Source organism: Manis pentadactyla, chromosome 2 (genome assembly GCF_030020395.1).
Source record: "Manis pentadactyla isolate mManPen7 chromosome 2, mManPen7.hap1, whole genome shotgun sequence".
Taxonomy (NCBI): domain Eukaryota; kingdom Metazoa; phylum Chordata; class Mammalia; order Pholidota; family Manidae; genus Manis; species Manis pentadactyla.
Genome location: NC_080020.1, coordinates 221,294,186 through 221,310,546, shown reverse-complemented (window position 1 = coordinate 221,310,546; position 16,361 = coordinate 221,294,186).

Genomic DNA, 16,361 nt, shown 5'->3' with positions numbered 1-16,361 from the left:
GAGGTAGATCCAAGAACTGCTAGGACGCCATCGGCCTCAGACCTGTGAACTCCTTCTGGGGCAGGGCCTTGAAGGGTCCCAGCACCGTGAGTTCCGGCATCCATTTCTTCCCTGTTCTTCCAGGATGTCCAGGTCCTGATGAGGATGCACGGAAGACCCTAGGGCTTAGGTCCCTAGAGGTGAGAATGGCTGGGCCGCCCCGGTGTCCGGCCCCGCTCCCGACGCGCCCCGGCGCGTAGCCTGCCTCGGGAGCAGAGTCGCCGAGCCGCGGAGCAGCCGCACCCCTCGGGCCACCCAGCCGCGATCGCCCCGCGCGGCCCCGCCGCTCCGGTGGCATCGAGCTTTCGTAGCTGGCCCAGCTTCTCGCCGGGACGGGGCGCCGCTGTTAAAGCCCCTCGCCCGCCTGGGTGGCCGTGCCCCCCGGGTGGGTGCCTCAGCCCCGCCCCGGCTCCCCCGGCCTTCTTCCCGCCCCCCGCCCCCGCTTCGCCGTGCAGGCTCGAGGAGGGGGGCCGCCCCACCACCTCCCGCTGCCCAGGGCGGTGAAGGAAGGATGCAAGTCCCCGCTGGAAGCGGGGCTCCCCGGGGTAGCAGGGAGGGGCCCCGCCTCTTCTCCCTGGCGCGCCCTCGGGTCTTCTCCCGACTTGATGGAGAGCAGCTGGTTGGCCAGAGGCGGCCCCAGAGCTCCCTGAAAAGCAAAGCCTTCCCCCAAAAAACCTGTGGGTGAGAGGGGAAGGGCTCTTGTGGGGTCTATGGCCCCGCGTCCCCAGAGCACCCCCTGTCCGCCACCCCAGCGGAGATCAAGGCCATTCTGACCAATCGGGCAACCCTGGCCTGGCTGGAGGGAGGGGGGACAGTGAACGGGGGACCCCCACAGCCAGCCTTCCAGTGGGCACTGGCTGTTCCTCCACCTGTACCTGCCCTTCTTCCCACCCAGAGGAAGCCTGCTCCCCAGGGACCACCCCCGAGCTTTGTGCTCACTCACTGACCCTGGCACCAGGGATGCTTGAAGGCCGCCCTGCCCCCCTCACCCCTCTCCCCAGGCGAGTAACCTTACTCATCCGGTTGCAGACGCCCCCCACTGGAGGCCCAGCTGGCCGGGGCTGTGTGCTGTCTGAAGATATCCCAGGACACCCTGTGTGCTGGGGTTCTGTGCTGGGCTGTCACATGGTCCACCAGTAAGGAGGCCGCTGCGGGGCCCTCACTTAACTGCCCCAAGAAACAGGAGTCCAAGTCCCAAACACAAATAGCCAACGAAATACCGCGTAACAATGAGGAAGAACATCCAGGCCCTGCCCTCAGAGCTGAGGCTGTTTGGGGAATCCATCATTCCCTCCTGGACACGATCTGCCTCAACTTAACAGAAGCCGTTTGTCTGGCTGCAGAGGCGTCTCGTGTTTTAAGAGCAGAGACCACGGTTCCATCTGTGCCCTGCAGGGGCTTACCTGCAAAGCCTCAATGAGCAGAACAGCTCTGCAGGGGCTCCACGTAAAGCCAGGTGCCACTTACAGTAGCTGCGACTTACACGGCTGGGAGAAGCCCGGAGGACGGCAGGAGGCCAGGCGCTGCAGGGGCTTAGATGAGGCAGCCCACAGGAGCCTTGCGCTCTGGTGAGGGCTAGGGTAGACGGGCGATGTTCCAGGAGAGTGCCGTCAGGGAAGGAGCCTCAGGTGGCCACAGTCTACGTGTGGTGGGAAGCCAGATGGGGAGCCCCAGTGTGGCCTAGACATGGGGTTAGGGGATTTGAGGATAAAGGGAGCTGCCAGGCATTCTTGAACAGGACAAGTGAAATTAGAATCAGACCTCAAAATCCTCAACCTCTTCTACGCTTCTCTACCCGCCCTATTCTACCTGACCGCTCTTTTCCTGCACACCTTCACCTGTCTATCTACCAACAAGAGACTAGCGCCTCAGCCCCATCATGGCATGTGGGACTTGGCCAGACCACTCTGATCAACTCTTGCCAAATCTTCCCTGAAACTTACATGCTCTTAACCTTCTTGCCAGCCAATAAATGGTTGTCCCTTGGTGTGAACATAAAGGTGTCCAGGCGCATGGAACCTGGTGAAGAGGCCACCTACAGCCATACCATGTTCTGTTCTATTTCACGTGGGCCCCAAGGGAGAGTTTCTCTGAAGGGAACTACATGGAGGAGGTGAACACAACCTGAGCGAACACACCTGTCACAGTAACCCAACAGTACACAAGAACCCAGGTCTAAGGCCACTCGAGATTCTTCTGGAAGGTTAAGGAAAGCCGAACTTGCATAGAATTAGTCATCTAATTCCCCTGGTATGTTACTGTTTCAAGGCCAGATGTGGGAAGAGATCTCTAGCAGAAGTGGCTTAGCTGATCTCAGATCTCCAACATGGCAGACCAGGCTGCTGACTCATGGCCCTTCCATTCGAAAGGTGAGATGATGAGCTCTAACTGGGAGTTCTCAGGCTCCCTCCTAGCTGGAGGAATACTGGCCCACAGATCGAAGGTACAGCCAGCATGTACCAGATGCCTCACCCTAAGTATGGTCAAATGTCTTAGGTCTGTACTTACCATTATGACCAATTCTAACCAAACTTACCCATGTCACACAGGGGGCAAATAGGTCAAATTCTTCAGCATGAAGTCATTTGATCTTAACTACTGCAAGTGTGTTTAGTCTCAGACAATTTATCTACCATCTTCTCTAGGTTTCAACCTAACTCAGAGCCCCAAGGACTCAGTTAAGGGAGGTTAGTGGGTGGGAAGTTGCCAGTAAACCACAGACCTGTAGTAGATGAGAACTTCCCAAAAGACACAATTCCAGAGACGAGACTTTTCAACATCACATTTGGAGCTCTCTTCCTGATGTCTGGCTGGTGAAAACAGGGTTTAGAACTGTGTCCTGGCCCATTTCAGAAGTAGGAGAGCACAGGTGTAAGATTTGGGAAACTCCCCTCCCAGGTGGAACACAAGGGTTTGATGACCCAAATGTGGTTAAAGAGGTAAGCTGGCTGGAGCCCAGAGAGGGACCCAGCAGTCAGGACAGAGCTGCCCTTCCCCAAGCAGGTAGCTTCCAGGCAGGTGGCTCACTTCTTAGGCAGAGCACCCCTCACCCCGACGTAGTACTGTGTGAGCCTGCCATGCCTAGTGAGCTAACCTGGCAGGTAGGAGGAGAGTTTAAAAGCCCTGAAGAAAAGACCAGTGGCCACTTGAATGGATGACCATTCTCAGACCCCCATCAGACAGCGGTCTGCTCCCCGCTGCTGTCCAACCTGAGCAGATGTGAAGGGGAAGCAGGTAGGGTCGCCACCAAAGAGCAGCAGCTTAAATTCAGGCAGCCTCTTGCTCAGCTCTGCTGAGCTGCCCATCACTTGCACAGTGTCCCTGTGCTGTCTCCTGGCATGGAAACAGGGACACAACCCCCATGTCCTTCATGTGAAAGATATGCTGAGTGTGGGCCCAGACAGGGAGCTCTCCTCCCACCCTGCAGAAGGAGAATGTACCCTCGAGGATGCTGGTAAGCATGCCAGATGAGGCCCGAGTCCTGGACTGGTGATGGCTCTCGAGGCCTGGCAAGTTACGCTGGCTCTGTCTAAACAGCAGCTCTGAGGCCCTCTGGGCTCCCACCGGAACTGCACAAAAGGAGCTCCTCGCAGCTGATCGTCTGTGTGCTGGGAGCTCTTCTCCAGAGCCACAGCCTCTGCTTCCCTCCTGAGCAGAGAAGCCGTGAGCATCTGCCTTGGTGGGAGCTGTTTCCCGACTCACGGCCTCTCTTCCCACCCGGGGAAGGTGAACTAGACTGTCACAGCTCAAGTGCACTTCCTACCACATCTGTACCTTCTTTCTGAAAATCATCCCCATCTCTTCCTCTATGATTTAATAATTGTTTGTCCTATTTTCCCTTCTAAACTTGAATCCCATGTCAAATTCTGCCTTCTTTATGAAATCTTACTAGTTCTTCTCTCTCCCCCAACTTTCTTTCCTTCAAAGTCTTGGAATCACAGAATCATAACCATATTTGACCTTGGATTAATTATTGGTCTAATAATTGTCCTATTTTCCCTTCTAAATGGATTTCCTTGAAGGCAGGGCCAGGATCTTTGCCTCTGTAGCATCGGAATGCAATTCCAAACATGTATGTGAAAATGAGAAAAATCCTAATATTTGCTCACTTCCTACTCAAGGAACTGAAAATGTGAGGTCGTTCAGCATGCCTGAGGTCACCTGTGACAAGCCAGACCTGAGGCAGGGAGCCCACCCTCTCTCAGAGCAGCACAGTGGGGGTCCACAGACTCCCAGGTGAGGTCAGGGACAGGCCTTGGTCAGAGTGAGGCAGGGAGCAGGGACGGCTGTGAGGGCTGTGGTGGTGTTCCTGCATGCTTCCCCCGTGGGACTGTGGCCATCGCCACCACGACAGCCACTGAGCCTTCCACTGCCATGAGCAAGGCCATACTGAAGGGCCATGCTTGTGAATCAGGAGTGTTCAACGGGAACCAAGCCTCAGTTTAATGTCACCAGCTGTGGTCCCTCCATGAGGGTCAGTAAGGCAAAGAGACCACCTCTCCTTCCAGTTCACAGCACAGCTACGTGGTGTTCTTGCTCTGCCCCTTGTTCTCATACACTGTAACCTTGGCTTGTTTAGCTTGAAGGTGACGATGGCGTATAAAATGAAATCATCCATGGGAAGGACACCCTGCTGTGTAGGGCTGGCCCACCGTCATGAGAGATCCTGACTATAGGCAAGGGGGCTGCTCTCTGAATGAAGGTGAGCTGTACCCCTGAGCTTGGCCTCACCGTCATCCCCACCCCCACCTGCAGGGACTCCCACCTGACTGGGAAGGAACACTGAAGGAGTTTGGGGAAGGGCCTCAACATGTCAGAATGCCCCAGATTCCATGGCTGAGGTTTTTTTCCCCCTTTTCAGTTGTATTTTATCTTATTGCTTCATCAGATACTTATTCATCTTGGAGGCATAATGTAAATTGGAATCACCTTCTTTAAAGGACAAAGTGATGTTGTTAAAAACAAATGATCACACAACTAGACTGTGGTCCATCAAGCATATAGCCCACCAACGAGCAGAGAAGACTAGCAGAATGAATCGCAGCAGGAGGCTGGCTTTGCTGAGCCCAAACCCCAGCTCTGCGTCTTTGTCACTCTGAACTGGAGACCCCTGGTGAATCCCTCATCTTTCTGGTCCAGTTGCCTTGAGTCTTCTTTTGCTCTGCAATTCTGCAAACCAAAGAACCTGCTCTTGCTCCCACTCTTGTCCAAGGCCACTGCGATTCTGCTACTACTCAGTTAAGGAACACTAACCCGAGTGGGCAGGCATGGGGACAGGCTGGGGAAGAAAGCTATTCTGCCACTAGGAGATGGCTCAGTGGTGTTGCAGTCCCAGATCAGAGGTCTGCAGTGGCTGGGCGACTGAGAGAGAACTTCCCTTGAGTGTTTCCATCAGCTCCCCAAGGCTTGGCACTCTCATTCAGAGGGCCTAGGAGGGGGCAGACAGGCACTGGAGATCCAGATAAGGGTAGCCAGTGGTAAGGGTATTTTACAGGCAAGAAGGCAGAAGAAAGTTCTCCATGAATACATGAAATGCCTCCCTTCTTAAGATAAGTCCTTCACTGTGTTCCTTGATGGGAAGTGACCGGCATGAGTCAGCCATCAGAGTCAGCATTCTTTGAGGTGGAATTAATGACCCTTGTGGGTGTCACAGCAGAATTACTCCTGAATGAGTGTTGGGTGTCAGTGTCCCCAGACCCAGCAGAACATCGTTGTAAACGGACAAGTGCCCTCAGTTAGAAGCTGAGGAGGCAGACCAGAACTCCAATCCCATAGGATATAACACCCCAAGATTCTGAAAGGATATCTCATGTGTCAGAGCAGAATCCGTAAGGTGGGGGCTCCACCTTGTCATGGATCTTAATGTGACCTGAGCCTACCAAAGTCTTTCATCCCTTCAATGCAGTTTCTCAGCCAGGACCTTCCCCAAGTTCCTAGCAGACCCCTGCAGCCCTGTGCAAGCTTCCTGGCATGCATGCAAGAGCCAGAACAGACTGAAGGCAGATGCGGACGGACACAAGGTTTCTCTAGGATGCCTCACACCTTGTTTGTCTCCAAATGCTGCCTGGCAGCCACAGAGAAGACAGCAGCCTGTTGGAGGTGCACTTCTACTGGACCCCTCATTGCTCAAGAAGTTGGTGGAGAAGCATGTGGCATCTGGACCCAAAGAGATGAGCTCTCAGAGAAACAGAAAGGGCCAAACAGGAATCTAGACCCCAGTTATATGGACTCCTAGGTCTTTTGGGAGGGATCTGGCTTATACATACTACTTGGTGACTTGGCATCAATGCCCAGAGGGCAAGTCTGACAGATGGTAACTAGTAACTCAGGTGAAGCTTGGTGAGAGGCAGCTGGCATTAAGTTGGAACCCTAGTGATCCTCTGCTTAGCCAGTTGCTGGCTGTGTAACCTGGTCTAGTCATCTCACCCTTTTGAACCTCACCCCCTCCTCCTGCAAAATAGGGACTTGAGCTTCATTAAGGTTAGTGAAGACTTTAGAAGTGTTGATAAGCATCCCATATGCAGGCTTACTGTTAGGGAGTCCACCATTCCTACACCACTGCTGTTCTCAGGTGTGTCTACACAGCCCGCCCTGAGTTAGCCTGCACCGGGACCCTAATGGGTGTCGCCCAGGTGGACGCTCTCCTGAGGAGAGCAGAGGAGGCGAGTGCCAACCCCAGCCACGTGGTACAATAGCGACACTGACATGCCCACCTTGTCCCTCTGTGATTTCAAATGAATGCAGCCTCCTGAGAGCTGCCTCAAGCCCTGACTGGACCGTGAAGCGGCCTTTCTGCAGAATGCTCGGACAACACTCCGTGCAAGTCTATGTCTCGGCCAGGCCCATCTGTTCTCTCGGCCGGAGGAGCTCCTGCCTGAAAAGGCTTTGCATGCAGATCTGGGTGAGCATGACAGGCTCCTTGGCCAAAAGCACCTGGCTCTCACCCATCAAGCTTGTCTAGTGTCTGGCTATGCTAATTTTCAGGCAATTTATGAGACATTTAACATGTCTGGTTATCCTTCTAGAAGAAGGAAGTCCTGGAAGAAAGTCCACATGAGCCCAGAAATCTCAGTCTTCCTGCCTCAGTGACACTGCAACCCCACAGCCGCCTTGAACTCAGGCCAGGAAAATACACTTGACCATCTGGCCTTGGCTCAGTGACTCTGAGGTTATGTGCCTGCCAGCCGGAAGGTGAAGATCTGAGGGGGAGACTTTAGAAAGCATGTCACTTGAGATCCCACCCACCAACCCAGAGACCCTGCCCTCGTCCTCCTCAGAGCGCCTCACCCAAAAGTCCTGGCCGTGGTCCTGGCTGGCCGGCTGCCTCCTCGTCACGGTGGTGGCCCCATGCAGGCATTACCCAGGATGACCTGCAAGTCAATCCATGAATGACAACTGGTTTCAAACGTCGTAAGTGCATCTAACCAAGCCCACATCAGCCCTGCTGTCCTGTCAATAGTGTCCTATTTCAGCAATCTTGCCTCCTTCCCTAAACAAGAGGATTATCCTTGTGCACAGCAGAGGCTCTGCAAGCTTGTTGCCTTTGCATTCATTTTATAAAATGAGATGAGTGATGTCAGTCGTGTGGTCTGGTTTCCTATTTGCAAGGAAGAACTGTAGGGAAGAGGACAGTTAAGCATCCTAGAGTCTTGTGGCCGAGGAGGAAACCGCCAGAAACGGCGCTCTCAAGGACTGCTCTCCACAGCGCTGTCAGCCGGCGCCCGCTCCGCCTGTGCACAGCACAGTCAGGTCCTGTCCCGCCCTGCTTGGCAAGCCCAGCGGCCTCACTTCTCCACCTGAGTGTTTTCCAGTGATGCCCATGTGAACATCCTCACCCCCGGGGGTCAGTATTTAACTCAGCTCTTCACAGAACACAAGGTAGCTCTGAAGACGATCTTTGGCACAGCTCTTTCTTCCTGCCCGTGTGATCTAAGGGCTCAGCTGCAGGCCTGTTGCTGGGGGCCTCCCTGGCCAGGTCCCAAAGCATTCTCTGAGGAGGGTGGTGAGATGTTTCCCACCAGCCCAGTTACAGGGCTTGCCTCCGTTCCAGATCATGCTGTAATGGACGGAGCCTGTGCTCTCCCTCCGGGCCCATTAGCTGGCTCACAAAGGCAATGTTTCTCCCCATAAAAATGGGTGGTCCCTCTTATTAACCTCGCGGGGCATGACAGGTTGGTTAGCTGTCAGGGCCGCAGTGGGGCTGGGTGTGGCCTGGCCTTGATGACAGAGAGCCCTGGGCGCAGAAGCCCCTCCTGAGGCCAGGACCCTGCTGGGCCATAACGGTTTTAAGCACTGGCCTCTCCCCATGAAGGCTTCAGACCTCCAGTTCATTATCGGGATTTCAGAAACCCCAAGAGCATTAAAGAAAGGGAAGAAGACAGTTTAAGTGCAAGTATTGGTTTACATAAAGGAGATCCTTAAAGGGGCCCCCCAAAATAGGATCTCCATGTAATCACTGACGAGCGCTTGAACTGCCTTAAAAAGGCCCTACATGGTGGGCCTAACCTGCCGGGCACAGGTACCCAGGAAAGGGAGGAAAGCTCTGAGGACAGTGAGAAAGGCTTCAGCAAGGAAGAAGCAACCGCAAGTCTCTGGAAAGGGGAAGGGCTCTCTAAGCGGGAGGAGCAGCAGGTGTAACAGGCCCTGCTCGTGGTGTGGGTGGTCGCCGTGGACCAAGGCTGATGCAGCTGGCCAGTTGGGAGGGAGAAGCCTTCCTCCCCCTACTCCGGATTCCTCCCCCCACGTGGGCAGAGCTCTGGCGGCAGGGACGACCACCCGACATCCCTCCCCCACCGACCACGGCCACCCTCCCGCCCCACGCTGTGGAGGGGCTGCCCCAACTACTGGGACGAAGAACCAAGCTGACTGGCTGGGCCGCTTCCGTCTCCCTCTCCTGGGAGTAGCCTGCATTTAGAGTCTGTGCCTCCTATTTCCTCCTTATCCTAAGTCTTCCCTGGGTGACAGCAGAAACCCCTGTCCTCCCCACCTGCCCCCGTGTGGCAGTGCAGTGGTGGGTAGAAAAGTTGCCCTAATTCTAAGGCTCTGTTATTAGAAAAGCATTCCACTCTCTCTCAGCGAGATCCTCCACACCGAGGCAGCCCACCATCCCTCAAAATGTGCCTGTCTGGTCACCAAGTGCTTCAGACCCCAGTGCTCCCTACTGGGTGCCTCGAGACCCCCGTGGGGCTGGACTGGGGAGCCGGCAGGAAGGAGCCCGTTCCCACTCTCCCTCCCACCCCAAGCTGCTCATGCAGCTTATTCTTGGATCCCATGAAACTCGTGTCCTTAAGTCCCTTTTGACTTGAGCTGATGCCGATCCTTGCACCCAGTTTTGTCCCAAGGTGGAAACAGCAGGAGCCGGCTCCCGCAACGGCCGAGTCGCTAGTCTTCCTGTGTGTCAACCTCTGAGTCCAGCTAAAGTAGAACCAGCCAGCCAGCCAGCACTCTCCTGCCGGTGACCAGAGCTCACGGCAAAATTCGGTGTGATGGGAGCTGCTGTCCCTCTGCCCCTCCACCACAGAACCAGGGAGCCAGCTGCCAGCCCAGGTGCCAGGTGCCGGTCAGCTGAGCAAAGCAGGCCTGACGCAGGCCCTGGGGTGGCAGGGTGGCTCTGGTCAAGAATGCCTGTTCCCGCAGGGTCTAAAAGAGGGAGGCGCTAGGTGCACCCCAGACTGGGGGGGTTCCCCGGATGCTGGACTTCCAGTCTCAAACCAATAAAGTCCTGTGCAAACTAGGATAAGTTGGTCACCCCTGAGGCAACTTAGGTGCTTGGAAAACAAGAATCTGGGACTCTGTGAACCCTGACTCGACCTAATTTAAGTCAGGACTGATCCCTTTTGGTAAAATAGAAATAATGCCAATTTAGAAGGGATACCATATGGCATAAATGAGAAAACATGGAAAATGGTAGGAATTTGCCTTGCTGGAAGGTTCTCTAGTCCCTGACCCTACTCCCAGTGGGTTACCTTCCTTTGTACCTTGGCTTTTATGTGAATTGACCATTCTTCTTCCCCCACTCTTAAGTTAATTACAACCAGCATTAAGGTGTGTAGAAACACCATCCTGTCCACATGTCCTTTCTCTGCCCTCCACTACCCCCCACAAAATACCAGCTTCCTTTCCTGCAGCCACAACTCACCCATGCCTTGGGGCATCCTCTCTCCTCCGGGGGTGTGATTTTGTGCCTAGGTACACAACGCTCTCTGCGTTAGCTTGCTGGGCCTTTGCACAGTTCATCACAGGTCAGACCTCCCATTTGGGAGGGTGAATTTGGAGGACCAAAGAATTGGATCTTGAAGCAGATCTAGATTTGGTGTCAGGATTAATGGAAATAAGAATAAACACAGGTGCTTTGCTAACTGGAAGTCACTGTTCTTAAACAGAGATCTGAGGGGCCAGACCCATTCACAGTTCTGTTGTGAACCCAGCTGCGCTACCTTTAACCGCATTTGTCTTCCTTAAAATGAGGAGCGTCTGTGGGGGAGGAGGGAGGAAGAGGCAGAGCACCGAGGATCTTTCGGGCAGTAAACTACTCCCCATGATTCTGCAGCAGGGAGTGCATGTCATCGTGTATTTGTCCAAACCCACAGACTAGAGTGAACCCTCACGTGCAATACGCCCTTTGGACAATTATGATGTGTCAGTGTAGCTTCATCCTTGGTAAAAAAAAAAAAAAAAGTGCCATTCTGGTGAGTGATGCAGCAATGAGGGAAACTACACCTGCATGGGGGTAGAACATATCTGTTGTGATCTCTGGCCCTTCCTGTGAGCTCTGTTATTAACCCAAAATTCTAAAACACAAAGTCTTTTAAATAAACAAAGAAAAATAAAGGAGTAGATGATTTCTCCAGTTCCTTCTTGTTCAAGTATCATATGACTCTGATTAAAATTATATGCCTCTTAAGCAATTCAAAAGGAATTACGTCTAGAAGTTTGGAAGCTAGTAGCCAGCAGGAGGAGGAGCACTTCAGGCAGGGACATTCTGCCCCCCAGCCCGGGTCTGCTGGCTGAGGTGTGAATCGATGATGATGGAACACAGCGGTGTTACGAGAGCCCATGAGCAGGGAGCCTGAGGAGGCTGTCCATGAGTCATGTCTGAAAATCCTTCTCACTGATACTGTAAGCCAGAAGAGCTAGCCACTGCCACCTGCCCACATGAAGGGCTCACTGATCCAGAAAAAGGAACAGTTAACCTGCATTGCTTTATGTACCCGAAACAAAGACAGCTTTTTCCAGGGAGGAAATGCACATAAAACTATTGGAGACAGAATTGTGGATCAAGTCAGGCCCCGACGTGGTAACTCGATGTTATCCGTTACGCAAAATTACGTGGTACCAATTTGGTCTCCAGTGGCAGAGAAGAAGCATAACACCAACCCTCCCCACAAAAACTGAAACCCTTGAGAGACTCAGGGGAACAAGAGGAAATCTCCCTGCATGTGCCCTTCCTCCCTACCCCCAGGCTTGAAGAGGACACCTGGAGGAGGAGACCCTGACCAGTTACCCAGGACATCAGTCACCCATGCTTAGACCTGCATCAAGTGCCAGAGGGACAGGCAAACACAGTTCCTGGCCTCAGGGCCCCCACTTTGAAAGGGGGAGACAAACACCTATGAAATCAAAGATCATTGCTGGATGCTGGACTGAATGATGTAGATGAGTGGTTCTCAAGCCTGAGCTCACATCACGGTCTCCTGGAGGGCTCTGACCCAGAGCTAAGAGTCTGTTTCTAACAAGATCCTGGGTGATACCATTGCTGCTGGGTTGTGGACCACATTCAGTGGCACAGGGGCTCTGTCTAGACCATCCTGGAAAACTGGAGAGTAGGCAGGTGGGTTTGGGCTGCTGTTAGCACAGAGGGGTCAATGGTAGTTGTTAGGTCTTGAAGAATGGACAGGATTTAATAAATGAGGGTACTGTGGAGAGAACACCATGAGTAGACAGGAAGGCAGGAGTGAGAACAAGGCTAAAGAAGGGGCCACTGGTCATTGTCACACACTGGCATCAGTGACAGAGGGAGGTTTGGGGCTCCACACGCAGGTGCCTCTCACCACTCACCCCTTCACCACCCTCCCCATTCAAGGGGCTGCACCAGTTCCAGTAAGTGTACTGGCAGCTGGTCTTCAGAATAGAAATGATTATTGTTCTGTGAGCCCCACTGACAGCTCCCACTCGCACCAGCTCAGCCAACTTGGATGGCCGCTGAGCAGGCTTGCTCTAATGGCTGGTTATTTGGCAGCCTGCAGGGACTCCGACTTTTCCTTTCCTGTCTCAAGCCAGAGCCTCTGTCCTCTAAGAGTTGAGTGTCTTGAAGGCAGAGGGGTGGTTGTGAACTTTGCAGCAGGCAGCCAAGGCCACCCAGGATGTTTTGTGGGGTGCTCAGTCGTGGGCCCCTCTCCTCATTCAGTCAGGGTCATGACCACATAAGGAAATAAGCTCTCTCTTCCTCCTCCCTTCCTTTGGAAACCTTTAGTTTACAGGCTTGTTCTAACAAGAGCTTCGCCCCTTCCCCAGCTGTCTGCCTCTGTGGGTGCAGGAACACGAAGGGTTCCCAGGCCTGCCAAAGCAAAGTACCACAGACGGGGGGCTAGAACAAGACCTGATACTCTCACAATTCTGGAGATTTGAAGTCTGAAATCGAGGAGTCAGGGGAGCCGTGCTCCCTCTGAAGCCTGTAGGGGAGGACCCTCCGGCCTCTTCCAGCCCCCCAGGGCCGTGGCGTCCGCCGGCTTGCAGTCGCTCACTCCAGCCTCTGCCTCGGCCTTCACATGGCTTCTTCCCGCGTCTCTGTCGAACTCCTTTCTTGTCAGGACACCAGGTCTGTTGACATAAGGGCCTCCTCCCCCACCACCACCACAACAGGACTTCATCTTAACTAATTGCATCTGCAATAACCCCTTTCCCAAATGGGGTCACACTCCGAGGTATCAGTGGTCAAGACCTCAACATATCTTTTGGGAGAACACAACTCAACCCACAACAGGTACCTGTTATTGAGCCACAGTGAAGCATAAAGTTCCTATTGGATTTGACCTTGTCTTTTAGAGAGGCTTCTCCCTCTAAATTAAACTAGAACGTTGAGCTGTTTTAAATAAAATAAAAACAACTAAAAATCAGGCCTTTTGTCAGTCAACTGAGAGACCAGGGATCAAACACTTGTTCATCCCATACTTAATAGCCGGTGATCAGTCTGCAAGATGTAAATTTAACAGGTGAATTAGCAGATTACAGTAACCAATCCACTCATCCGTTCAACACAGTCGAGGCCCTTCCCTGCTAGGTACTGTTCCAGGTGCTGGTGACAGAGCAGTGAACCAAAGAAAGCAGCCCAGGAGAAGCTTTCCTCCCAGCTGGGAGACAGGCAGTCAGGAGTGGGGAAAAATCAAGTGAGATGAGGAGTATGATCGGGATTTGCATTTTTAAACAGGGTGGTCAGAGCAGGGCCACCATAAGGTGACAGGCAAAGGCTGGAAGGAGGAGAGGGCTGGGGCGGTAGCACAGGAGATGGTGGAAATTGCTGGATCCTTGCTGAGGTTAAATGCCTGCTGCTCGCTACTTGGGGGAGCAGGGGCGGGGGGTCCCCAGGTCCAAGGAGCCTGGCCCAAAGCAGTGGGACAGTGGAGTCCGGGAGGCCCAAGAGCTCAGCTTTGGACAAGCTGTTTGCACTGTCGCAGTTCTTCAGTCCTAAAAAGAGGGCTCTAATGAAGTAAAAACAGGTTCAAAAAACTGTGGCAAATGGATATACTCAGAGGTATTTTAGGTACAAACTGTTCGAAATTGCCTAGAAGACAGAGCCACAAAGGTGATGAAAAGAATTAAAACCAAGTGTTTACTGACGTGGCCAGCAGGGGTAGGAAAGTGAGCCTGTTAACCCTCGTACCCAGCTGTCTGCTTAAAAGTGGATTCCTCTGGAGGACCAGGGGTCTTACTCTTCACTTGTACCTCCTGTAGAATTTAATTTTTATCAGCATATGCTATATTACTCTTTAAACAAATTGGCATTCTTAATGTGGTTTTTAAAATCACTGGCTAAGCAGAAGGTAGACTTCTGTGTTCTTACATAAAAGAATATTAAAACAAATAATTTACCTAATAGTATGTATACCATAATTCTATACATGTATATGCATACAGGTGTCTATATTTGCACAAAGGAAAAGGTCTAGAAGGATAGATTTAACTTTTAACAATGGTTACCCTTGAAGAGCGAGAATGGACAGGGACATAACGGGGGAACATTCACTTTTTACAGTATATTCTTCTGCAGTTTTTGCCTACTTAAAGAGAGGACTTACATGTGTTTTGATTTAAGGCTAAGGCCTTCCCTATACTTCGCCTCAGGCAGAGCTCAATTAAACCTCTACATAATCCAAACAAGAATTTGTGATATTTCAAATAAACAGGCAGTAGAAACTTTTTGGCCCCCCTTCTTATGCCTTCAAGAAATAACTTAAGTGACTATATAATGACAAACTCTATTAAAGTTGTTTTTGCTTTTCCAATTGAAGTGTCAACATAACTAATTTTTAAAAGTTGAGCATGACTCTTGTAAGAATACAGATGAACATATGACAGATACTTATTTAACTCATGAACAAGAGAACCACCAGGATGGTAAAAGAGCATTTGAGGAACTGATATTTATGGTCAATGAAGAAAGAATTTGAGACTAAAGTTACTATTTTTTTATTTAAAAAACCATTTTTTTAAATAGCATCCTGTTCACTCAAACACAAATCACTAGAATCAAAACTGGTCCATGACCTCCAGGACTATAAAACTATAATCTTTACAGTTATCCTTTCTGGCAGACAGAAATCATTTGTGTCTCCTTCAGACAAAAATCTTCAGGTTACATATAATCTCAGTCTGCCTCCTACTCGACAGTAAATCAGAAACTCAAAGCAGCAGCCCCCCAGAATTAAATAGTCCTTGGGCGGGTCTGTTGAGCAGTGTTCAGTACAATACTGAAGGGACATGCAATCCTCCTTTTGTCTTTATTTATAAATGTTGGATACATTTTCTTAACATAAGATACAAATTTACATATTGGCAGCTGTAGCTTTCAACTTTCCAAATAGAGTTTGCTCTTAATATTACTCTACTTTTCACTGTATTTTGTGTCTGTTTTCAATCAGGAAGGAAAATGACCAGTAATCCTAGAATTGCAGCAATGTTCCATTATAAAAACTAAATATGTTTTAATATTGTTTTGGTACTCACCTTGATGGGTACGAAAACATCTATGAGAAATTTAGGAGCAATTTAAATTTTGTATTAAGACAAAAATAAAGTCCACATATCTGGTGTGAGTTGATGCCAGCTACGAAAAAACAACTGACACTAACTGCAGTTTCTAAGCTTGTATTTTGCACCTAATGTTGGGCAAGTTACCAAATTACTTAGCCTCAGCTTCCTCCTCTGAAAAATTAGACCTTCTTCAGGGCACTATAGCTGGTGTGACTACATAAAACTAGGACTGTACTGCACACTCTCATTTCACTGTCATATGCATATTTATAATTTCTGCTTATCTTCAAGTTTTTTTTTTAAATCACTTGTCTTTTGCTACATGGATGTGTCCTTTCATCTTCCTGTGATTTTTAAAAAAATGTAAATGATGCTTTTTAATCTTACCGATTGTTTTGTTTTTCCCCAAAAAGTTATACTGTATTTCTCATCCTTCTTTCCTTTTTGTAAAGACTGGTGTTTTCTGAAGTACCCTAACATTAGATGTGAAGTTTAACAAAGGTCTTTCTTATTCTGACCAAATGCCACTTTAAACTGGAATACCTTTCATAGAATTGTCACATTTTTAGAAACATAGAAAAACACCAAAACATGAATTTACCTAGAATTTACCTGTAATTTACCATTACATACCTAGCTCACATAACAACCATGCGGTTAGCTTTTCACTAAGCTCTTGAAAAGGTATATGATGTGTTGTCAACCATTTTTTTAAATAGCATCCTGCTCACTCAAACACAAATAAATATGCTATAGAAAGTGAAATTTCAACATCATAGCCTCAGGCAGAGACACAGTCTCCCATTTACTCAACACAGGTTGGAATCATGCTACTTGACTGGATGAAAAGTGAAGAGGCAGCAACTCTTCCCATCCATTCTGCATGTGCGCTGTTTGGTGTTTTCAAGCACTTTCATGTTTAGCCTGTAATTTGCCCAAAGGTGTTTTTTCCTGTGTTACAACTTAAGTACAGTTTGCAAGAAGACCAGGAGACCCGAAAAGCTTGAAAAGTTTTAAAAATGGTACACAAACTCTGAATATACTTAAAACCACTTAATTGCACACTTTAAGGG